Here is a 22472-nt window from a genome sequence, read left to right as displayed (position 1 = left end):
CACCGATTAGGCTGATGAGGCTATCTTTACTGACCGAGGAATCCTCCTCCCAGGAGTACGTCGTTTGACCTCTGCACTGGGCATTAAGTCAATGATGCCCCTGTCTCCCTTGCAGATGTTGTAGACGGGAACACACTTGGGGATAGTACTGATGCAGCCGTTTTACCTCATGCGCCATTCTGGGGTTGGTGAGATTTGAATTTGCTTCTGGGCCTCCTCCGTGTCACAGTTACCAGTCGCCCCGCACTGGCAACCTCCTGTCTTTTAACCCAAACGACCGTGACCATTTGATTCCTTGGCATAATGTCCTTCCTCACCACATCTTAGACAGTGGACACATACTGTACTCTGATTTGATGAACGGCACGCTTCACAAGCCGGGTATCTTCTGTTTTGGAACCCACTCCTGGGTCTGAGGGATACAGGTTCTGGTCTGGAACGAATCAACTTTTTCACCTCAAACAACTCGGCTCACGGTTCTCCTATTACTTCCTCCCAGTCAGCGCTGGCAGTCCTCTCTTTTGTTGGTGATTTAAAGTTCCCTTTCAGAGGTGGCACTGGAGGGTCTCCATGATGATCTTCGGACTGGCCACCGGGGGTCTCCAACTTCAGCTGACTCATTTTGGTGATTTTAGGAGCAGTGCCTTTCTTTAACTTCTGTTCGCTCTTTGACTCCAAACTAGCTGTCTCATTCATTTTTTCAATTAGGATTTCGTCCAGAATGCCAGGATCTTATAGGTACTGTTTCAGCTGCAACGTGATGTCTTTGCTGATTAACCCCGTTCCCAATGATTTCTGGACTAGTCCAGTTGCCTTCTGTCAGATACAGATCACACACCACCTCTCTCTTCGGCTTCAGCCAGACTACAATAACAAGTTCCCCACAATCCCCCTGGGGCTCTGCTAAAACACTCCCTGTCTCCTGTGACTGTGTTAACCCCTCTAGTTGCTGGATGCTTCTGGAGCACAGCACTTCCTGTCTCCTGTGCTTGTGTTGCTTCTAATAGTTGCTGGATGCTTTTGAAGCAATAGCACTACTTCTGCATGTCACACTGACTCTCCTCTGGTGGCAAAGGTTGTGAGAATGGTCTGGCATAAAGATGGTCAAAAAGATTCGCAGAACTCTAGTTCAGAATCGGTCCAAAATTGGCAGTCTGTGGCTGCCAGACCAGAGCCCTGCGAGCCTCCACCTAGGAGGAGGTTCACAGAACTTTGGTATTTTAACAGGTCTCTGGCAATGGACTAATGACATGGCTACTGTCCATCTCTAGTTTATCATGTTGGATTTCATCATGCCTGAGCATTTTGTTCTTGCTGAAGATAAGCTCCCCTTCCCATTGAGAATATGCACACACTTCTGGCCATATGACAGCTGTTATAGTCACTAAGTAGTCAGAAATTCATGCCATGACTGGTGCGATAGATGCTGTGAAGGATCCACACCTTGCCACCCCACCTGACGTCACTATTACATCAGGCGGATCACGTGATACGGATCCGCACTTTGCACCAACGTGACATTCCGCACTCCTCTGGGACATGTAAGGTCAGATTGGTACAGTGTTACACAGACACCCCCTGTCATCACAGGCTCAGGAAGGTACAGGGAGTGAGAAGAGGTGGCCCACTGAGTCACTGACGTGGCACCACACTTTATAACACCCCTGACAGCCCATTTCCCTAGCCCCAGTGACACAGAACCTTATCAGCACAATAGAGCCGCCACCAGTTCCTATTCGATATAAGCACCGATCCATTAACGGGATTATATTGGGCCAGAAACCAGCCCCAGTAGCATGGGAAATTAACCCGAGGACGTGTGGATTTGTGGATCGAGATAAAAGAGTTAAATTATATATTATATATATATAAGAGATACTTGCCCTATCCTGGATCTCCTCATACCTTTCCAACCGCACTTTTAGCGTCTCCCACACCCACACTTCCTCCTCATCCCGCCCTCTCTCTGTTGAGTCCCTCAAGGCTCTGTCCTAGGACCCCTACTCTTCTCCATCTATATCCTTGGCCTGGGACAGCTCATAAAGTCCCACGGTTTCCAGTACCATCTGTACACTGACGACACCCAGATCTACCTCTCTGGCCCAGACGTCACCTTTCTGCTGTCTACAATCCCAGCATGTCTATTAGCCATATCCTCCTTCTTCTCCTCTCGCTTCCTCAAACTCAATGTGGACAAATCTGAACTCATCATCTTTCCTCCATCTCGCGTATCTTCCCCATCTGATCTATCTCACAATAAATTACATCACTTTTTCCTCTGTACCAGAAATCCGCTGCCTCAGTGTAACCCTCGACTCGGCTCTGTCCTTCAAACCACACATCCAAGCTCTCGTCACCTCCTGTCGCCTCCAGCTCAAAAATATTTCCAGAATCTGTCCTTTCCTCAACCCTCAATCTACTAAACTGCTTGTGCATGCCCTCATCATCTCCTGCCTCAACTACAGCAACATCCTCCTCTGTGGCCTAGGCCTACCTGCTAACACTCTCTCACATCTCCAATCTGTCCTTAACTCTGCTGCCCGACTAGTTCATCTCTCTCCTCGCTACTCCTCTGCTACCCCCTTTGCAAATCTCTTCACTGGCTCCCAATTACCCAGCGTATCCAGTTCAAACTACTAACACTGACCTACAAAGCCATCCATAAGCTTTCTCCTCCATACATCTCTGAACTAATCTCCCGATATATTCCGTTACATAATCTCCGGTCCTCCCAAGACCACCTCCTCTTCTCCACACTTCGTTCCTCACCCAATCGCCTCCAAGATTTCTCCCGAATATCCCCCATCCTCTGGAATTCTGAGCCTCAACGCGTCCGATTATCTGCCGCATCCGGATCCTTCAGACAAAACCTGAAAACCCATCTTTTCAAGAACGCTTACAACCAGCAATGACCATGCTGCCTCACCACCACCAGAGCTGCTGCAACCCCCCACCTACTGTCTCCTTCCCCATTATCCAGTAGAATGTAAGCCTGCAAGGGCTGGGTCCTCTTCCTTCTGTACCAGTCTATCATTGTTAGTTAATTTACTGTAAGTGATATCTGTATTTTGTATGTAACCCCTTCTTATGTACAGCACCATGGAATCAATGGCGCTATATAAATAAATAATAATAATAATTTAATCATCTTAAGGGCACACTAGACAATACACTATATGCACAAGGGTTATACATATATAATGGTCAGAAAAGCAAGTACAATAGTGGTAGGACAAAAGATATAAGCAGATGAATCATGTCAATTATCGGTGATGACTGACCATGTGTGCGTGGAAGCCTAAGTTTCCAGTGGGTTCCTCGGTCCTTAGCAGCACTTTATTCAACGTAAGCTCCCATTTGAAGTGCATCAGAGAGAGAGAGCCACATGGCCTTACTCTAGCTTATATCTTCTATGGGTACCTCCCATCTTGCCCTCTGGGCTGAACCTGAGTCCCCTCCCCATGCCCCTGGAAGATAATAACTTCAAAACTTCAGATTGATGGTCCTAGGGAGGTGTCTGGTGTCATTGGATCCAGCCGGGCCCCTGCTATGCGTGGAGACTAAACACAGCTGTACTATCCGTTTCCTATTAGCTATTCTATGTATCTCCCCACCCTGTGAGGCCAGAATGGATCGGGACACTGGACGGTTTGCGTTGCAGTTTGGGGGTCTTGTACTTGTACACGATGTATGGCTAAGACGTACGATAAGTCCATATTCTCCTTATGAAATCATAGCTGACTCAGACCGCATGGTATCCACATGGCAAGCAAGCTCTTTGTTCTGAGCTGAGCTGGCTCAAGGTGTGATTTCTGTCACTCACAGTCTTTTGACTCTTGACCCCCCCCCCTGCTGCTGCTAGATGTCCTGTTACAACTGCACACTGAATGGGTGTTTATAATCTCATGTTAAATAGAATACAAATGATTGACATTAAATTATATCTCCAATATTCTTCACAGATGTCCTTTTCTTAGATCTATGACTGAGTCTTGAAAGAGAACCACATATATTAATTCAGGTGTCTTCAAAGTGGCAGTATGAAACCAATAGCAAGTAGAGGTTATTTCTAGTTTACAAACACCAAAATAAATCCTTGTGACCTTTTAATTTTTAATTTTTCCTAATTTCTCAGAATAAATCCTAAATTACAATCTTTAGAGCCTGTATGCTATCCATAAAGATGGTCTTGAAAAAGTTGTGCAAACTGAAAACCAAAAAGAGAGTAAAATGTGTCCCATCATTTTTGAGTCTTTTCTAGAGGTGATTAGTTTGTTTTACACTAACTTTAGACTAGAGGTCCCCAACCTGTGTCTCAGGAGCCACATGTGGCTCACGGGACCATAATGGTTGACTTTCTGCTGTCTGCCAGCTTGGTCTAGCACTAGGTCTAGCAAACATCTATGAGAAGAAGGTCTCCGCATGGTGACTTTTTTTGAGTAGCCCTTCACAGATAGGATGATACTGCTTGTTAGAGGGGTACCAAATATTAGAGAATATCACATATTTGAAAGTGAGAACCTCCTAGGTGTAAGTATGCTTTCTATAAGAGAGGAGGGCACAAGGTTTTGATGTGCCTTCTATGGAAAAGCTTTGGTTGTCATTATTACCAGTAATGGGGGACTCTGGGTGTCACTACTAGATAGCAAAGGAGCTGGACATGGCTCACAGCCATCTCTCAGAGTTGAATGTGGCTCTCAAGGTAAGAGAGGTTGGGGACCACTGCATTAGACTATAGTCAGCTGAACCCACGATAATTGGTTGGACTGACCAACAGTGTACTGTGTCTGGGGTTGTCTCAACTCTCCCCCCGATAGATGATGTTGGGGAGAGAAGGGTCCGGCCTGTTGAATTCAAAGACCGATCCTTTTGTTCAGCACAAAGATAAGCTGCTGCCAGTGGAGTCTGACAGTGGCTCTCTCATGGAGAACACAGGAGCACTTAGCCTAGCGTTCCTGCGTATGAGGAAATTGGCTGTTGGCAAAACCGGTTGATAGCCATCTAATGTGTATGGGGGTATTAATAGTTTTTTTTGTTTGTTTTTTTCTATGGAGCTCTTATCATATCATCTTACCTACCAGTAACACTTTACCTTTCCATGAGAAACAGTTAAAACAAGCTCCAAATATTTTAAGATGATGTCACTGGGCGGCTGATTCTGCTGGAATTCCTGGTATGTGGCCTCTAGTTTCCTGGAAAGGGGTCGCACCCAGTGGATCAATTCACACTCAAAGGATTAGATGAAAAGGAAATAATGTTACCCTGACATGTATTGCATTATTAATTCCACACATCTTTATTTATCCTCTATTCTGTTAAGTGGTGGGTTATATAAGACTGAGATGCCACCGTTATATTGAACGGTGCAGTATGTTAGCTTGAATTGATCAGGACTTTTGAACTCTTCATTTATCTTAAGGAAATTAATATAATTTTGAATCTAAGTTTTTTCCATAGTTGCACAAAATAATAAAGACAAATATATTGCTTGGATCTGTGATGCAAAACTTCAAAAGCTGGTCATACACATGAGAACTGTCGACCGAACATTCATTCAACAGAAAGCCATCTCTCCCCACTCCACTACATACAGGAACACTTGACTTAGTAGGGGGGATCAGAGGGTGCCGTCTCCCTGCACTACCACTCTCTGTTCTGTAGACCGCAGGTCTTTAAGCCTGCAGTCTACAGAACAGCAGGTGATATGCCAGCGCACACACAGGACGCAGTGACGTCATCGCACTGTGAGGGCATTGTAGTGTGTATAGGGAGCTGTGGGACCATCAAAGTTGCATATAGAACATTATCACTTTCTAGGGGCAAAATGTGGACACTGTTTTCTAAGGCACTTGCATAGGGCTTTAATATTTTTTAGGGGGCAGTTGTACAATCTAGAGGGCACAAGGGAGAGATTTTACTATGTAAGGGGCACAGTGGTGGGCATTATTATCTGAGGCAGTAAGAGGAGGACAGTTTTTGTACCACACAGCAGGTGCAGTAATAGGGGCACATATGGCAGCGGGGGCTCAGTATTGGGTTGACAGCAGGATGAGGAGTTTGTGCAGGTTGTAAATAGATAGAGACGGTGCTTGAAATGTGAGAAGTCAAATGTGTCTTTGTTGTAATCTCTGCAGATGAGTTATAGCTGGAGAAGTTATCATGTTGGTCTGGGCCAAATGGAAAAGACAGTAAAAGTTAATGACTTATCAGAAAGAACGTCAGCTGTAAGTCACCATCTATAACTGTAATGTAATCACTTGTATGTTTTAGAGGTCTAGTATCTACTACTATATGGTCACCGTATGACAGTAATATCAGTGTCGGTCTTTGTGTAGAGAATTACTTTTAGTAACAGCCCGGTCATCTGCTGAGGATCTCCTACATCCACTATTAGGCTGCTCCACCGTAGTTGTGATCAGAGTGACCTGGTTAGGGGCCAACCTAGATGCTTCACGCCCCCCAATCCCTGAGCTGAACCCCTAACTGCACCTCTGAAGACAGGAGAAAGCCGCTGTTAACCATCTCTTGAAAGCAAAATGATAGCCTGTTGAAATTCCAATGGCCCAATTATTGTCATTAAATACATCATCTGTTGGGAGGGAGTTGGGAGACCCCCACACACATCAGATAGTGGGCATACCCACCAAAATCATGGGGTTTGCCTATTTTCGTCTAATTTATATGAGGGCTTTAGAATTGTGCCACAGCAATAAAACAAAGGGTACAGTTAAATTTTATTTTAGTTTTTTCACATTGAAACATTGTTGAGGCCACATTCACCTCCAAAGCAGGTGGAATTGTGCATAATGATGAGCTATTGGACTGCAAAGAGCCCATATATTGTTCTTGCTTAGGGGCCTCTTCTCTCTGTGTCTGCCCCTGGTGCAGTGATCTACAAAGCTATACATACTGCTGTAAAAGTAGCCATACATATCATATTAAAATTCTGTTCACATCACGCAGAAGACTTCTGTTGAAGAGATAGGTTGGGAGTCACTGACGTATGCCTCTGTACCAGTGTACAGAATATATGGCCCGGGAGCACTTTGTATCTCACTGGACACTATGCACATTACACATTCCTCTCTGGCTAATGCTGACTAATTGCCTAATGGTTTGCTTCTTTCTGATCTCCTGGGGGACACTTTTTTCTAACACAATCTGCTTCTTACAGATAACTTTTCAAATGTACAAATTAGGTTCTTATTTTAATTCAGAGCAAAATCTTATTGATATTTCTAGTTCAGTAAGTATACAGAATCTGTATTAAACTCTTCCCAAGAAGAACTCCACCGCTATTGGGCATACAGTGGGAGCAGAGGCGGACAGACCATTGGTGCAGCCGCAAGATGAAACGGGGCCACATCTACTCCATTCCAAAGTAGGTGGAAATGCATTTTAATGAGCTATTGGACTGCCAAGGGCCCATATACTTCTCTTGCACAGGGGGCCTCTTCTATCTGTGTCCGCCATTAAGAGGGAGGTGTATTATGCTCCCATCGATTTTATGGGCTTTATCATATTACAGCACAGCATAAGCCCCAAGTTCATATTCACATACAGCATACAAAAAGAAAGTCCTGTGTGGTGCTAGCAGGTGATTCTGTACAAAAGCCTGCAGGTAAATGCAAAGAGTTAAATCTGCAAATGTATGCATATGTTGTGGATTATTTGCACTGCATATACATTTGGGTTTCGTAAAATCCCATTCACTTGTACTGTACTCAGCTACCAGTATGGATATGGCCACATCAGTGTATGCATCTCCAAGGTCCGCACACAGGATTATGTAAACTTATTTATTTATTTTTACAACCTTCAGCTCAATCTCAAGCTATGGCAACTTGATGGATAAACGCTCTGTAGGAAGATCAAACTTGTGCAAGCCTAGATAGGTCCACCAGGGACACCATTATCTTGATAGTATCAAGCCATTGGGTTGCTGGTCTTCCTCATCACCTTGTTCCTTCTATTCTTCTGACCATGATGTCCTTCTCCAGTGATTCCTGTCTTTGTATGATGTGTTCAAAATAGCTAAGTCGCAGCTTGGTGATCGTTGCTCCAAGTGACATGTCAGGCTTGATTTGTTCCAAAATTGTTGTTTATTCTTCTTCCCATCCATGGTATTGAGAACATACTTCTCCAGCACCACATTTTGCTTCTTCTTCAGTCTTGTTTCTTTATCGTCCAGGTTTTGCTTCCATATGTTACCACAGAAAATATCAAACTATGTACGAGCCGTGTCTACGTCGCCAGTGAAATGTTTCTCGATTTGAAGACTTTATCCAGTGACTTCTTTGTTGATTTGTCCATAGCTATTCTCCTATTGACTTCCGGTGTTGTCGCTGCATCTTGAGTTATCATAGATGCGACTAGGTTGAAGTCCTTTACAATTTCCAGTTCATCACCATTCATATCAAATGTGTCCCGGTCGTACCTGGCAGTAGTCAATATCTTTGTCTTTGTGTTGAGTAACAGTCCCATGTTCAATCAATCCATCTTGACACTAATAATAAGTCCTTCATTCCACCTACGCTTGTTGCTATCAATGTTGTATCGTCTGCGTATTTAACCCCTGCGTATTTTTCCGTTTTCGTTCTTTGCTCCCCTTCTTCCCAGAGCCACAACTTTTTTATTATGTCAATATGGCCATGTGAGGGCTTGTTTTTTTGTGGGACGAATTGTACTTTTGAACAACACAATTGATTTTACCATATAGTTTGCAGGAAAACAGGGAAAAAATTCCAAGTGCGGTGAAATTGAAAAAAAAAAAGTGCAATTCCACAATTGTTTTTTTTTTTTTTTTACCATGTTCATTAAATGCTAAAACGGACCTTCCATTATGATTCTCCAGGTCATTATGAGTTCGTAGACACCAAACATGTACAGGTTCGTTTTTATTTAAGTAGTGAAAAAAATAATAATTTTGTCCCCCAAAAAAATGGCGCCATTTTCCAAGACCCATAGCATCTCCATTTTTTGGGATCTGGGGCCAAGTGAGGGCTCATCTTTTGCGCGCTGAGCTGACATTTTTTATTGATAAGATTTTGGGATAGATACGATGTTTTGATCACCCGTTATTGCATTTTATTGCAATGTTGCAGCGACCAAAAAGAACTTAATTCTGGTGTTTTGATTTTTTTCTCGTTACATCTTTTACCAATCAAATTAATTATTTTTATATTTTGATAGATAGGGCGATTCTGAACGAGGCTATACCAAATATGTGTATTTTTGATTTTTTTTATTGTTTTATTTTGAATGGGGCAAAAGGGGGGTAATTTCAATATATATATATATATATATATATATATATATTTTTTTTTTTTTACTTTTTACATGCTTAAATAGTTGAAGCTGCTTCAGCCCTGCTATGTGTAACAAAAATGCTCATCTACTATGAACGCCAACCGCTGGGTGGCGCTCATGGCCACAGGGGTCTTCTGAAGACCCCAGGTTGTCATGCCAACATGTGATGGGCACGCTGATGGGCGGAGCCAATGATGTACATCCGATTTGCTTGAGTTAAATGCCGCTGTCAGAGATTGACAGCGGCATTTAACATGTTAATAGTGGAATGGTGGATCTCGATTCCAGCCGTGGCCGTTAGGGGTACATGACAGCTAATCAGATCAGCGGTCATGTCCCGGAAAAGGTGCAGGCTCAGTGAGGTGGAGGCAACCTATGAAGTACCTATACGTCATAGGTCGTAAACGGGTTAAGATTGTTGATGATTCATCCAGGAATTTTGATTCCTTTATCTTTTTCGGCAAGTCCAGCCTTCCTGAAAATAGCCTCCTCTATGATCTCCCATCTGTTTTTCTATAGCAGCAGCGATTGCTCACGTATAAGATCATTTAGTTTCCTATGTTACAGAATGAAATCAGATGCTGTACTGTGGCTCCCTTACATATAGTAAAAATCACGTTCTGCTTTGATGCCCGACCACAGGCAGGGTTTCAAGGGAGCTCCATAGTGACAAGTACAGAGGTCTTCAATAGACCCCCGGCTGTCACAACAAACCATCGGTGACCCACGATCACGTCACGGGCGCTCCCATCCCAGTGCGCTGTTAATGCCGCTGTCAGAGCTTGACAGCAGCATTTAACAGGTTAACAACTGCGGGCGGTGCTTCGTGCTACCTGCGATTGCTAGAGGCAGGTCCTGGCTGAAACACACAGCCATGACCTGCTGGGTATGGGTGCGGGCTCACCCCATGAGCCCGCTTCATACACCTGCTACTGAATTACGCCGTACATGTGCAGCGCATGTCATGAAGAGGTTAATAAGCTGCTACTTTTTTTTTCTATTTCACTATGTACTATATTATTATAATACACACATTCTGGGGTTTTCAGATGTTTTTGGTTCATAAGTACCATTCTATACACTGGACATATTAGAGATTTGTATGTGTTGAAGCTATGCTTACACATGAGGAGCATGTACTGCTATGTGCCCCAAACATAAGAAATAGATGTGAACAGAGTCTTACAACAAAGAAGAATTGCTGGGATATGAGAACAGAAATACAGGAAACCTATAGCTAGATTCCTCCGGCTGCACTCTCTCTCTCTGGCCCCTAGAGGGCTCCCTTGCAGTGCTCTGCTGGTTATTTGCCTTGCAAACCTCTGGTCTTGTTTTTTTTTTCCAGGGTTTAAAAAAAAATCATTATCTTTAACTCTTAAGATCCCAACATACACTTTTTTTTTTCTGTTTCTGAAATAATCTGATTCAGAACATAATGCTTTACACGTATCTAAGGCTATGTTCACATGTGCATCCACAGCAGATTTGTCATATTTCCAAGGAAGAAAAGCGCAGAATGTAGTAGTTTTCTCCTTCAGGTAAAAACGACAGGGCCTAATATAAGTCAGTCCCTGAGGTCCATCTGGTGCACACAATGTGACGGTCTGGTCCATGACGCAGATTGGAACGGAGCTGAAGTGTAGACGAATGTGCAGTAATAAAGTAATCGCAGAGTATTTACAGTGCTGCAGGATCAGACAAATACCGTTAAAATTTATAATATTAATATTATTTATTAAATATTTGGAAAACTTTTATTTATTACAGCTGTTAATACTGCTTAGCTTAGAAAATTGCACAGGTTGTAGCAGCATTCTATTGTACACTTTAATATTTGCTCACAATTTTTGGAATTCAAATGGCATCAGAAAGGATTGAACTTGCAATGTTTTTTTTTTTTAAAGGAAATATTTATTACAACAATATGTAAGAAAGAAAAATGGAAAAAACTGCAAAAAAAATAAATAAAATAGTGCGCACCTGATAATAGGGTGATCCCTGATGAAGCTGAGATGTGGTAGTGAAACATGTGGGAACTTGCATCATCAGGCATTCTTTCTTTATTCCTCCTTGATCTTACCTGGCTGTACTTTGCATCTTATTCCTTGGCTATATTTTGCACCTTTCTGAAATTAGCATTTGTCTGGACTCATACTTTTGCTCATTTGCTATTCTCATTCTTTATACCCAGTGGCGTAACTAGAGCAGGGGGTGGACCAGATGACCCAGGAGGTCCCTTCCAACTCTACCATTCTATGATTGAAGAGCTTAAGTCGATGGGCCTCCCACCCGCACCGGTCCGGTCGCAGTTGCACTCTCTGAAACCGCGTTTGTTACGCCCCTGATTATGCCATCCATATTTATTATTGTATCAGTGTTTTTCTCATTTGCATTTATATTTGACCTGTCCAATTGTTTTTGCATTTTAGTTACATATGGTCTATTCACGGGGACTTAAATAATCTTATTAACTTTTGGCTGACGTTGGGGTTATTTTTGGATTATTATATCCATCCCCTGTTTTTAATTGTCTGTCAGTGTTGTATTGTTATCCAATAAATATTGTTCATAAACCCTACTATCGGGTATGCACTATTTTTTCGGTGCAGCTTTTTTTTCTTTTTACACATTTTATTGTTTGCACAGATCAGCAGCCCCTATTCTTCCATATATCTCTTGCTGTGCCCACTTCATCCTATTTTATTGTTTGCATTTATTCCAGCAGTAGTCACATATAGTAGGATGCAAGGAATATAATATTGACCAAACTATTGCAAGTTTTTCCAACAGACTGAAAAAAGTTCAATATACCAGAATTACAGAACTTTATTATAAACAATAAAGAGTAAAAGATGGCTGTCTATAGTTGAGAATTGGAGTAAGGGCTCGCTCATATGAGTGTATGACACAGCCGAGTGCTAGCCCATGTTTTATCAGATACCACTCTGCCCAATATTATACTGTGGGGCAGTGCAGATCTGCTATTTTTTTCTCATACCGATTTGGCATGAGAAAAAAATAGCAGCATGCTGCAAGTAGCTCCAGCATTTTAATCTATGGGTTTGTGTGAAACATTGGACTGCACTCGGATTTCATCTGAGTGCAGTCCAACATCCGTAATCACAGATAATGGAGAAGATGAATAAATTAAGTTCTCCATCTTCTCCACAACAGTGCTCGGATTCTCGCACGCGAGAGAATTGGATCACAGTAAGATGGCACTCGGATCAGACTCTGACAGAGTTTGAGGCGAGTGTCAGTAGCATAATCGGCCTGTTTCTCTCTTATGAGAAAACATACAGCCATCTAATCGCAGCCTAAGGGTTATTACAGGTTGTAAGCTAAAGAGGGAGAATTGCAAATTTGAAAACAACTTAAAAGTTTGGATTGTGGGAGAGAGTCTGATGTATTGGGGTAGAAAATTCTAGATTACGGGTGAAGCATGGGAGAAATCTTAGAGACAAGAGGAAAGCAATGGAAAATGTTTTCGTGGATTGCCTTCTATATCGATTTTATGATCTTGAAATCTATTTGCTAGGCAAAATGTGTTTAGTGAAGAAACTGGCAGAAGAAAGGAAAATAGAGGAACAAAGTTAGAGACAGGTTAAAGGGGTTGTCCAGGAATAAAAGAATAAATAAAGGACATTCATTCTAAATAATTCCTAAAAAAGTCCTTTTCTTACTTTAGCACCCATGATATCACTATTAGATCAGATAGACAGAGTAGACAGCAGTGTGAGAAGCCTCTTCTTACCTCAGTACCCCTGGTATATCCAGTATTAGATCAGCTAGACAGGGTGGATAGCAGTGTGAGCAGCCTCTTTTTACCTCAGTACCCTGGTATATCCAGTATTAGATCAAATAGACAGGGTGGACAGCAGTGTGAGCAGTTTCTTCTTAACTCAACACCCCTGGTATCTCCAGTATTAGATCAGATAGACAGAGCAGACAGCAGTGTGAGAAGCCTCTTCTTACCTCAATACCCCTGGTATATTCAGTATTAGATCAGATAGGCAAGGTGGACAGCAGTGTGAGCAGTCTCTTCTTACCTCAGTACCCCTGTTATATCCAATATTAGATCAGATAGACAGGGTGGACAGCAGTGTGAGCAGCCTCTTCTTACCTCAGTACCCTGGTATATCCAGTATTATCCCTTGGGACTCCCATCCGACTAGCCGGTCCACGGCCTGCAGCCCCTGGTAAGCGCACCACCCCAGTTATTATAATTCGCTAAGCCAAAGACACATTTCCCCAGCTACGTAGTTAACAAGGGAATAGAGGGTACTCTTTTCGTTCTTACAGGGGGAGTCTATTTAATACTTTGTCATTTGCAAATTTTACACTAATTTAAACATGCACGTAGCACCTTATATAACAGGCTTTGTCGGACTGCCTTTCAGCAGTGCACTACTTAGTGCACCACCACATGGCCAGTCCAATAATAGCCTGCTAACCCTGACATTATCATGTTTTTTTAATAAACCACAGGGTCATCATATATCTTATTATAACTTTTGCCTCATTTGTCAGGAATTATGGGTGCATTATTTTTCATCTTTATGGTGTTTTTTTCTATTTGCAAATTTATATGAACTTGATTAAGCATCTAGTACTCGAGCACGCTTCGCTCGGCCAGATCAGATATTTCATTGTCTACCTTGCTTTTCACTTTGATGTTTTGGGTTATATTTTTAAATGAATGTTTCAATAAAATATGTATTCTTTTCGAAGCCATGATGACTCTGTTTTCCTCCTGATGAAAAAATGTTCTTGAGTCGGTATAGAAGGGTGTTTGGGGGAAATGTGCTCCCCCATTTACACCTATTTTTTGATATTTGGGCTATTCTTCTAATCTTAGCACGATGTCACGCAGTATGCGCCCTGCACTGCTACACCGGAGAGGAGCTGGATGACTGGAGCCGAGCCGGGGGATGGTGAGTGAGTGTGTGAGTGAGTGTGTGTGTGTGCAGGCAGCGTGTTTATGCGTGTATGTACAGTATATGTCTGTATATGTTTGTGTGTGTGCGTGACTGCGTGCGGCCTCCTGCTTTCTCTGGGGGGGCGCCGTACGGCCTCCCGCTGTCTCTGGGGGGGCGCCATGCGGCCCTTTCTGTGTATAGATGGCGCCGTGCGGCCTCCCGCTGTATCTGGGGGGCGCCGTGCGGCCTCCCGCTGTGTATAGATGGCTATGTGCGGCCTCCCGCTGTGTATAGATGGCTACGTGCGGCCTCCCGCTGTGTGTAGATGGCGCCGTGCGGCCTCCCGCTGTGTATAGTTGGCTACGTGCGGCCTCCCGCTGTGTATAGATGGCTACGTGCGGCCTCCCGCTGTGTGTAGATGGCGCCATGCGGCCTCCTGCTGTGTATAGATGGCTACGTGCGGCCTCCCGCTGTGTATAGATGGCTACGTGCGGCCTCCCGCTGTGTATAGATGGCTACGTGCGGCCTCCCGCTGTGTATAGATGGCTACGTGCGGCCCCCTGCTGTGTACAGATGGCTACGTGCGGCCTCCCGCTGTGTATAGATGGCTACGTGCGGCCTCCTGCTGCGTATGGGAGGATTGTGGCAGCTCATATTGTGTGTAGAGTCTCATACTGTATATAGGGGATGTCAGCATACTTAATTGTGCTCAATATTAATTCATACAATTAATGTAAAAAAATTATTATAATTAATACATTAATATTGTGCCAAATTAATTTCACGTGAACTATCACTTGATCTATCACAGGGGGAGACATGTGATACATCATGTGACATGTGATACATCAGGTGTGGGGGAGGGGGGGCGCACCTTCTAAACTGCCCGGGGCCCTTGCTACTCTTAATCCACCCCTGCTCACAGGCACCTGTCCTATTAATAATATTAATATTAATTAATATTCTAGGAAATGTTTCAGTCAGTGTTACAAGCAAGCAGCCATTTGAATACTATAGTGATTACATACCTAGTATAAATAATTGAGATTTGATTATTAAAAGTATTAAGGAATTCATCTATAATGACATTTTCTTTAGTAATTTATTTTTTTCTATTTCTGTAGAAACCCTTTAATCAGGCATAAAAACTTGAAGATGGATTAATGGGGTGCAAGAGTGTTAAGTGGGAGGTCACACAAGAAGATCTTGCATTAATCTAAGCTGGAAATGATGTGGGCATGTACAAGCATTTTGATTTACTCAATGTTTAGGAAAGTAGATTTAAAGGGAACCTGTTTTTTCCCATATAAAGTAGGGTCAGCACCTGTAAGCCCTCATACCCAGCATTCTAGAATGCTGTACATGTGTCCCCAATGCGCTCTGCAGAACACAAAGCTTTTATTATACTCACATACAGTCCGGTCCAGCGGGTGTCACTGGTCTTGATCTGGCACCTTCTTTCTTCTTGCTTTGTGTGGATGACGTGTCCTCCATCGCGCTCCTGTGCAGGTGTACTTCTCTCTGCTCGGCCGACGACAGAGCAAAGTATTGTAATGCGCATGTGCAGGGAAAAGCCAAAGAGCGCCAGCGCATGCGCGCATTGCCAACTGTGAGGCGGAGTAGTTTAAAGCATGCCGCCACTGGACTCTGAAGCAATGAAAATGTGTTCTATGTAGTGACAAATCTCATGGACAGCACACTGACTAAAATTACATAAGTCTGAATGTCATCCCAACATCTTGATTGAGGAGCGCACTGCTCCACGGCCTCCCGATTTCCTGATTGCTTCAGGGGAAAAGTGCTCCTGATTAGCATTTCAGGCCAGTAGCATTGTCTCACTACTTGCTTGAACTGTGTGCTCCGTTGCCCCAGTAGCATCAGAAGAGCAGTAAAGCTGATGCTGGCCGGCATCAGGAGCTCTCGGCCTGATTCAGTAATCTTGGTTAGCTATAAGGCAGTGCTAACAAGCTTATTGGGAAATAGCTTGTAAGCACCACTCATGTTTTGCCAATTCTGCAAGACAGTAGCCGTGGATGGTCCAGTGGAAAACTGTAAACAAAAAGAGAAAAGTAGGGTTAGGTGGAGAATGGAGGCAAATAGAAGCAACAAGTTACATTGCAAACATGCTTAATTTTTTGCGTTTTGCTGTTCTCTTAACATCTCCTCCCATGAGAATAACAAGAGGCAACAACTCCTGGAGACCAGAATGATCTATAACATTTCTTTCAATATTCCTTTAATGCATTTCTGCTCAACATGACCACACCCAGGGATGTTTCTATATAATAAAAGAGGGGTAAAAACATATTACGAATCATTTACACATTTAGGATAAAAGCCAAATCAGAATCTCAACTTTTCCAGGAATCCAGGAGATCTCTCCTAAGTCATATTTCAAGGCTCATTAAAGGATTGCCACTTCCTATAGGTGGCACTAGAGTTCAATTCCTCTTCCTCTCTGAAGAGACAATTTGCATATTTAATTTCCCAGAGGAGCATGCAAGGCATTTAGGTCTCCTCCAGGGGCGGACCTACCGCCCGTGCAGCCGGTTCATTGAACGGGGGCCCCCGAGGAAGAGGGGGCCCCTCCAGCCTCCAGCAGGGCCGCCATCAGGGCATGACTGCCCTGACTCCAGCATGGGGCCTGGCCGGTCGGGGCACCCTCGGAGCCCCGTTGGGGCCCCCCTCTTGTGCGTCTCCTCATGGGGCCCCCCCTGCAGGACCCCCCGCTGTCACATGACCGGAGATGTCCCTGCGCTCAGCATGGGCCCCCGGCCCCATGATGAGCGCAGGGACATTTCCGGTCATGTGACGGCGCCGGCACAATACTTACCCCTCCCCGTGCCTCCGCAGCGTCTTCCGCGTCCTCTAACTGTGACGTCTCAGGTCAGAGGGTGCGGTAATATGTTTACACCGCGCGCGATCTCTCCTGAGCTGTCACAGCACAGAGCGGGAAGACGCGGCCGACGCTGGAGTTCGGATCAGCATCAGGTGAGAAGTGAGGTGAGTATTTGATTTTTTTTTTTATGTATGGGTGCATGTGGCATTATATGGTGGGGGGAGAGTGGGTGTGACATCCTGCATGGGGCATTATATGGGGGGGTGACATCCTGCATGGGGCATTATATGGGGGGGTGGTGTGACATCCTGCATGGGGCATTATAAGGCAGGGGGGGTGTGACATCCTGCATGGGGCATTATAAGGGAGGGGGGGTGTGACATCCTGCATGGGGCATTATAAGAGGGGGAGGGGGGAATTGACATTCTGCATGGGGCATTATATGGGGGTGGGGGGGAGTGTGACATCCTGCATGGGGCATTATAAGAGGGGAAGGGGGGAAGTGACATCCTGCATGGGGCATTATAAGGGAGGGGGTTTGACATCCTGCATGGGGCATTATAAGGAGGGTGGGTGTGTGACATACTGCATGGGGCATTATAAGGGGGGGGGTGAGACCTCCTGCATGGGGCATTATAAGGGAAGGGGTGGTCTGACATACTGCATGGGGCATTGAAAAGGGGGGAAGTGACATCCTGCAAGGGGCATTATATGGGGGGGAGAGGTGACATCCTGCATGGGGCATTTTATGGGGGGGTAGAGGTGACATCCTGCATAGGGCATTAAAAGGGGGGTGTCATCCTGCATGGGGCATTATAAGGGGGGAACAGCCTGCATGGAGCGTTACATGGGGGCCAATATTCTGTATGGAGCGTTATATGGGGGTCAGTATTCTGTATGGAGCGTTATATGGGGGACAGTATTCTGTATGGAGCGTTATATGGGGGCCAGTATTCTGTATGCAGTGTTATATGGGGACCAGTATCCTGTATGGAGCATTATAAGGGGTCAGTATCCTGTATGGAGCATTATATGGTGCCCATAATACTGTATGGAGGACTATACTGTCCGGTATGCACTGTGCGCTGTGAGGATTCGCTGGTTTCTGAGGTATTGTAGAATTTACAATAGATATCGCTCATGTAATGTATTAAGTGAAATCTTTGGCCTTGTACTATATATATATATTTCTCTGCGGTATCTTTGAGACTCGCCCCCTGGGCCGTGGGGCACTCGGAGCCGGGCAATCGGGAAACGATGGGGGTAGTAGTGGCAACCCGGTTCCGTGGCTCAGGGTGGTCAGACCATTGGTAGTCTGCCATGCGCTGTTGGTAATGTCCGACTACGCCACCCGTGGATTGCGGTCAGTGCGAACCGCCGCTGCAAGGCAGACCGCTGGGGCTGATGGTGTATGCAGCTGGGGTAGTGTGACTCCCCACGGGAAGAGTGCGGCCCCAGGGCAGTATAGTAGAAGATGGGGGTGATGGTGTAGGGCGTCCCAGCGCCGTTAGTGCTGGAGGAGCAAGGAGCACACAGACAACAGGTTGCAGTCCAGGGTCTTTACTAGAACAGGTGAACTGACCCACAAACAGGCCCGGCTAGGAGGGGGGGCCTGGACGTCTGAGAGCAAACGGGAAATTGGCCCTGGTCAGGGTGAGGGTGTAGGCCTACCTTGCTCTCTGCGCTCCTTCTGGTTATTTCCTCCTTATAGGGTAACAGCCCACGTTCCCGAGCTCACCGTGTCTTCTCGCCCATATGGCCTGCAACTTGGGTCCCTTTCTATTCCCGGCCTGGTACGGCTTTGCTGGTCCCTTCTGGTGTGGCGGAACCTCCGGGCTTCTTAGGCCAAGGAACATACAGTCCCCTGTGGACTGGTTATCTGCTGTAGGACGTGGAATCCTCACAACCTCAGACGCCAAAGTCTGGTAAATTGGGTTCTTTGTCTGCCAGGACAGGCGCACTTCACCTCTTGTCCCTGGCTTGTGGCTCTCCTACCGCCACACGTCCTCTTAGGGTGCAATACAACTATCTCTCCCTGCTCTGGGACACCTCTCAATCCAGAAACAGGTCGTCCAGTTCTCTCTAACCCTGCCCCCAGTTCCAGCTTTTATAGGGGCAGCCTGCTCCCCCTACTGGCCTGAGACAGGAGGTATTGCAAGCTAATGTTCCCCTGACCAGAGAACCTCCCCCTTGCTCTCAGACACAGCTTTATTATATTTGTGGCATCCAGGCCAGGGTGACACATTCCCCCCTAGTAGAATTTAGTACTCCGGGACTAAACAGTAAACAAAGATAATATACATGACTATAAAACATTAGTAGACAAACGACGCACAGATTGAGTTCTTAAGGTCACAGTGTGGTCTGTGACCGGGTGTCCATCTCACCAACACAACGGGAAGCCTTAACCAGGTGGGGGTCTGTCCTACCCCAAGTCCTTTACAGTCTTAGTTCATTCCTTGGTCAGGCTCCGAACGCAGTCCATACAAAGTCCCGGTTATTAAAAGTCCATAACCTTTGAGTCCGTACGGTAACTGTAAGAAACTGAAACACAGAATTACCGATCATGCATGTAACTTTGCAAACATTTCAACACTTGGCAACAGGGTTATTTACAATTTTAGTGCACCCTATATTCTCCAGCGAGCGGGTATCTGCCCCTTTGTGCTCCTGGTTGACCTGCGTAACCCACTGTCTGGTGGTGGACCGACCTGGCTTTCCCCACTAGCGTTAGGGGTACAGCTACCAGCTGGACTTACAGGCAGGGCAGGCAGCTGTCTGCGGGTCCTTTGGCTTACCGCAGGCATGGCAGGCTTACTGTCAGCAGAGGGTTGATTCTCCTGGGCTGTTGGTACTGGCTCTTCTGCCTCTGGAACTGCTTGCTCTTCTTCACCTTCCGGCTCTGGTGTAGGTTGTTGCTGAGCCGGTTGCAGGAAATGCAGGACGGGTACCACTATGGCATCGTTTATTCGAGTCCAGGACTGAGGGAACTCTCCGAGAACGGTGCTGATCATTTCTTCCTTGTCCTCTGCGGGTTCAAGGTCACTTTGATCCTCTTCTGCACTACGGAGTTGCTCGGGGCACCTTTTGAGGTGGTCTCTGGAGATGGTACTAGTGGTTTCTCCTCCATCCCTGGTGATCACGCACACCTTCGAGTTGTCGTGATCAGACTGCAGTACGGTGTAGGGCTCCCTTTCCCACTGGTCGTCCAACTTGTGAAGCCTTCTCTTTCACTTCAGGACCTGCTCACCAGGTTCTAGGGGACCAGCAGGGGCGTGTTGGTTGAAGAGTTTTTCTTGCCTCTCTCTCACCTGGGCCAGGCTCTTCTCCACACTCTCCTGTACCTTCTTGTACTGCAGTTGCCTTTCCGTATCCCAGTCCACATCCGGGGAGGTGTCCTCAGGTGTTAGGACTCCCATCTCCAGGTCTACGGGCAGCTTACCTGGTCTAGCTCACATCAGGTAAGCCGGGGTGCAGTTTGTAGCATTCACCGGGATATGGTTGTATAAGTCTATTAGATCCGGCAGTTTTTCTGGCCACAGGCTGCGTTCCTCCAGGGGCAACGTCTTCAGGAGATCAATGACTATATTGTTCATTTTCTCACACATCCCGTTGGTTTGTGGGTGGTAAGGCGTTTTCCGAATCTTCTTACTGCCATAGAGGTTGCAGAACTCCTGGAAGACTTCAGCCTCGAACGCTGGACCCTGGTCTGTCAGGATCTGTTCCGGATACCCGTGTGGACGGCAGAAGTATTGCTGGAAGGCTCTGGCCGCTGTTTGGGCTGTCAAGTCTTTTACCGGGACCACCACTAGAAAACGGGAATAGTGGTCCACGATTGTCAGGGCATAGATGTATCCTGACCGGCTTGGAGCCAATTTGACGTGGTCCAGAGCTACCAGCTCAAGAGGCTGCGTGGTGACGATGGGCCTCAAGGGTGTCTTCTGGCTGGCACAATCCTTCCTCCTTAAGTTACAAGGGCCACAGTCCCTGCACCACTTCTCTACAGCCCCTCTCATGCCGACCCAAAAGAACCGTCCTCTTAGCAGGAACTCCAGTTTCTTCCAACCAAAATGCCCCGCTCTGTCATGGTAAGCCCCCAGGACTATAGCTGCATCCCGCCTTTGGACCACGACTTGCAAGGTCAGCTCGTGTGTCCGGTGGTTGACAAGTCTTCTGCACAGCTTGCCTTCATAGAGGAACAGCTTGCTCTTCTCTTTCCATAGCTGCTTGGCTTCCTCTGGGGCATCCGGATCTAAGCGGGTGTCTTCCCGGGTCAGCAGATCTTTCACCAGGCGGATGGCAGGGTCACTATCTTGGGTCTCGGCCCAGCTGTGGTGAGGTAGGGGATTGATCATAACGGTTGTTAAATCTTCCTCCTTCACGCGGTGGGAGTATTGAGCGGCTCCGTACCGGTGAAACGCGTGGAGTTCTACCTCCTCCAGCTCTTCTGGGTCTTCGTCCCCTTCAGGTAAGTGAGGCATTCTCGATAGAGCATCAGCATTGGCATTGGTTTTGCCTACCCGGTACTTGATCACGAAGTCATAATTGGAGAGACGGGCCATCCACCGCTGTTCCAGGGCACCAAGTCTTGCACTGTCTAGGTGTGTTAACGGGTTGTTATCCGTATACACAGTGAACTTTGCGGAGGCCAGGTAATGCTTGAAGCGTTCCGTTACGACCCACACCACCACCAAGAATTCTAGCTTGAAGGAGCTGTAATTCTCCAGGTTCCTCTCGGTGGGCCTCAGCTTCCGGCTGGCGTACGCGATCACTCTTTCTCTGCCCTGTTGGTTTTGTGACAGTACGGCTCCCAGTCCCACATTACTGGCGTCTGTGTGGAGAATAAAAGGCTGGCCATAATCAGGGTAGGCCAGGATCTCATCCCCTGTGAGGGCCATCTTCAACTGGCGGAAGGACTCCTCTTCCGGTTTATCCCACTTGAAGGGTGGCTTTTGGCTTCTGGACTTAGACTGTCCTATCAGGAGGTCCTGCATAGGAGCTGCCATCTTAGTGAACCCGGGGATGAACCTTCGGTAGTAGCCTACCAACCCGAGGAATTGCCTCACTTCTTTGATGTTCGAGGGGCTTGGCCAGCTCTTGATAGCTGTGACCTTGTCAGGGTCGGGGGCTACTCCTTCCGCACTTACCACGTGCCCTAGGTACTGTACTTTCGGTTTCAACAGGTGACACTTCGATGGTTTCACCTTCAGGCCATAGCCTGCCAGGGCTTCGAACACCTCGGCCAGGTGCTTTAGATGGTCCTCGTAAGTCTTCGAATAGACGATCACGTCGTCCAGGTAAAGGAGGACCTTCTCGAAGTTTCGGTGCCCTAGACAGCATTCCATCAGCCTCTGGAAGGTCCCTGGTGCGTTGCAGAGCCCGAAGGGCATACAGTTGAACTCGCT

Source organism: Phyllobates terribilis, unplaced genomic scaffold, assembly GCF_046119375.1.
Source record: "Phyllobates terribilis strain yellow unplaced genomic scaffold, ASM4611937v1 Scaffold_2__4_contigs__length_985480577, whole genome shotgun sequence".
NCBI classification, from domain to species: domain Eukaryota; kingdom Metazoa; phylum Chordata; class Amphibia; order Anura; family Dendrobatidae; genus Phyllobates; species Phyllobates terribilis.
The sequence above is the reverse complement of the archived record's forward strand: the minus strand, read 5'-3'. Positions refer to the sequence as shown.